This window comes from Pinus tabuliformis, chromosome 7, assembly GCF_031772625.1.
Source record: "Pinus tabuliformis cultivar Carrire ecotype Pingquan chromosome 7, CPIR1, whole genome shotgun sequence".
Taxonomy (NCBI): Eukaryota; Viridiplantae; Streptophyta; class Pinopsida; order Pinales; family Pinaceae; genus Pinus; species Pinus tabuliformis.
The window spans coordinates 1,532,041,837-1,532,045,512 of NC_142293.1; the positions used below are offsets into that span (position 1 = coordinate 1,532,041,837).

Sequence of the window (3,676 nt, forward strand, 5' to 3'; positions counted from 1 at the left end):
AAATTATTTTACAAATTATAAATGTATTATTTAAATGTTAAATTCTTAATACAGACACCAAATCAATAAAATAGTAATATGCCACTTCATTAACCCAAGATAATAGGAAGAGACTTCCATATAATAAACTTATAAAAACAACGCACATGACATAAACTATTGAAGCCAAACCTAGCATTACCAAACTTACAACAATTTGGAACGCTGACCAGTCAAACCACAATTTATGCGAGAAAGCCTAGACCAACTTAAGCCTTACACAAACAATACAACGTCACCAAATGGCTACAGCCATACCCAAACAATACAACCCAACTTGATATAAAAAATATTAAATTGTGACAGAAACGACCTAGAAATCTTATTTGCGAAACCTATATTTTGGGGCATATGGCATTCCATTGCTTCTTTCAGCGAACACAAATTTTAGAGATGGGAACGTGGAAAACGGGGAGTTTGCTCCATCGTAACACGGATTCTGGCTTCAAATCTTCGCATGGTAGCAGAGGTCAAGCAAATAGTAAACATTATTCCCTCCACGCCTCTTCTATTACGAACAGCGATGAAGTGGTTGATCAGGCCCGGCACTACACCCACTCCACATTTTGCAGTTCCTGCGTAGGCTGCTTTTCCCCAGCCGAAATCCACATCTCTGAGGCCCATGTTGGTAACGTCCGAAATGAAAAAGGAGCCCACCACAGTAAAGTGAGGGCGCCATCTCACTTCCATCAAATCTATCATCGACCGCACGTACTCGTTGTTCACAGTCATTTTTGCTTCGTTTATGAATCTCACAGCGAAAGGCAGTGGTTTGTTTAATAGCTCTCCTGCGGTCGTCTTCGCGCATGCAAGGCTAATCTCATTCCCGTAGAACCCTTTTGGAAGCGGCGGGTCAGTTTTCGTCCAGGCATTCACTGTGAATATGAACCAAACTTCTTGCTCCGCGGGCATTTGGACATCCTTCGTTCTCAGACGCCACAAAAACGCCGATAGAACTTCAAGGCTTGAGCACTTGTCTTGCCCTACCGCCTGTCCCTTCAGCGACTCGATCTGCTTTTGTCCGAAGAAGAATGAATTGTGGATCAGCACGTTAATGGGCACTGTCTTTTACTAGAGTCAAAACTTTTAACGCACTTTCTCTTCTGTTCCTAACATCCCATGATTTTTAATTGTTAGCATTCCTTCTGCACCACGATAATGAGTATTCTATGTATTTTGCAATTCTAAATATGTTGTGAATATGAAACTCGACTCTGGGTGTCCATATAATTTTTAGAGAGGGGTCTTCCTTGATATCGTCTTCCACAACATCGGAGAAAATTGGTTCATATGGCTATATAGCATTTGGATTTACTTCTCCGGTTCATATGGCTATATAGCATTTGGATTTACAAATCTGTTTTTTTGGTATGTCTTTTGGATTTACAAATCTGTCTTTTTTTTTATGTCTTTTTTCCTATGGGATGAATTGTTCAGATGCCCTATTTGAAAATATGAATTTCATTGGAAAGCTTTGTTATCATAATGTAAAGTTTGAATCCATTATAAAGAACCATGATTCAACAAAATATGATCTGGTACACATTTACTTATATCTATTTCCACAAAGGCAATCAAAAGTAAATAGTGCATTCATTATCCATCTTTATGAACTTTCCAAGAGTATTCCCCGTGTCCTAAATGAAATTCTCATGCCAAAAAGGAAAAGGAAGATGTGCAAACCTAGCTCAAACTAGCATTTTTTACAACCATCTTAGTGTGATCAAACTTCAAAATCCAGGGAGTGAGGGAGACCTGGCTTTTCCCAAAAAAATAGGGCCCATCTACCACACATTTGTCATAATCTTCCTCGGAATCAAACTGTACAATGAAAAATCCTTTGGAATAGAAATAAATATCACAATTTTTTTTTAAATTAAAAAATAAATATCACAATTTTTTTTTGAAATTAAAAAATCCATTAATGCAATGCTTGTATATTTTACTAGAACCCATTTAATCTTCAAATAACAGCCCTATCTTGTAGTAATGTCAAGAAATTCTTTACCTCTGCAATTTTTATTTCCAGAGAAAGCATTTTCTCAATGTTCTTACAATGTACAATATTACAAAAGCTTGAGACTAGACGATTGAGATGGCATCTTTACCACAGGTAGCATCTTTGTATGAGGTTGAAGTATAGATGATCCTATGGATCCCATTTCTTCCCTAAGTTGTCTCAATCCTAAAAGCATGAATGAATTCATGTAGATGTTATATGCACTTAATTGGCATATATCCGAGAACTATTTTCCCTCGTAAATGAAACGTTGAAACATTACAAGAATTTCAGATATATTTTACATCCTTCACCTTGGCTTCTGCATGAACCAACAATGGTTAGATCTTACACTGGTTTTTCAAACAAAATTTTCAAACCCTTGCATGGACTTCGAGCATTCTATGTTATCCATCCTTCCCATTGAAAAGGGACTTGGAGGTATATTGTGTAAATCTTCTTGTTTCAAAGCGCATCTGTATATACTAAGGAGGTGTGACAATGTAAGAAATAGAAAAGCTCATATATCTGCAGTTGCACATAAGAGTTTGAAAATCCAAAGAGATGGAGTTGGCCGTAAAAAATCCAACTAAAGCCTCGAAATAAAAAACAGTAAGCATGTCCTTCCACAAAAACCCTGAAAATCACCCATGTTTGTTTCGAGCTTATAATAGACTTCCTTTGAAAATTTATCAATTGCGCTCCTTACCTCCAACATGAATCAAACTGAGAAAATGACGGCTTAGGGAGAAAATCCCATAACCATGCATAACTAAAAACTTAGAACAACATGGCAAAGCCCATCAAAGACAAGAATTTTCTACATAACCAATCACCAATAAGGAAACAATGAAGGGGCTCATGCCTGAGACTTGAGCACTCCAACCAAACCTTGTATCATGGTCCAAATCTCTCCACAACGTTTCTATAATAAACTCAATAAAAATAAACTAAGATGAAATTACATAAATTTGTATCTGAATAACTTAGTATTTTTTTTTGTTGGCTTGACCCACTATAATTTGAACTTTGAATCTCATTGTTTACATAATACTTCATAATATAGAGATCACCAATTGAACTCACCAATTGAACTTAGAGTTGAGCTGGTAGGCTTAATTATTAATTAGAATTATTTAATTTGTAAAGGTCGCTCACGTTTGCCCGTATCAATGTTAAGTACATGCAAATTTGCATTATTAAATTTAAATGTACTGCACTTCCGGAAGTTTCTACACGACCTGGCAGCTGGGGCCAGATCCACAGCAACCTACTTTAGAGGTCATCCGACGATCAATATTAATCAGGGTTTAGTTTTGTAACCAATTCCCTCCTTGGTTCCGAGACCATTTTGTTATTTTCTCTTCTGCGAGTTAGGGTTTTCGGCCCTCTGCAACTGGTCTATGACAGTGAGAGTGTTGAACAGGGTGGCCTCCTTCCTCCAGGTGATTACACTTGCTCCGATTCAGTTAAACATACCAAGCCTTTGTCATTCTCGTCGACCCTCCTACAATATTGACCCGTTCTCTGTCTCCCTACCCCACAGGTTTAGTCATCTTCCATACTAGTATGGCGAAAGGAAAGTCTCAGGTCTATAGGTATCATGCATGTACTACTTCTGAATCTTTTCCTATGGCC

The 3,676-nt window shown here is 37.4% G+C and overlaps 1 pseudogene; it reads right to left on the bottom strand.

Moving 5' to 3' along the window:
* Positions 1-426: 426 nt before the first annotated feature.
* On the bottom strand, positions 427-951 carry LOC149253684 (benzyl alcohol O-benzoyltransferase pseudogene; annotated as a pseudogene).
* Between the last annotated feature and the right edge of the window lie 2,725 nt (positions 952-3,676).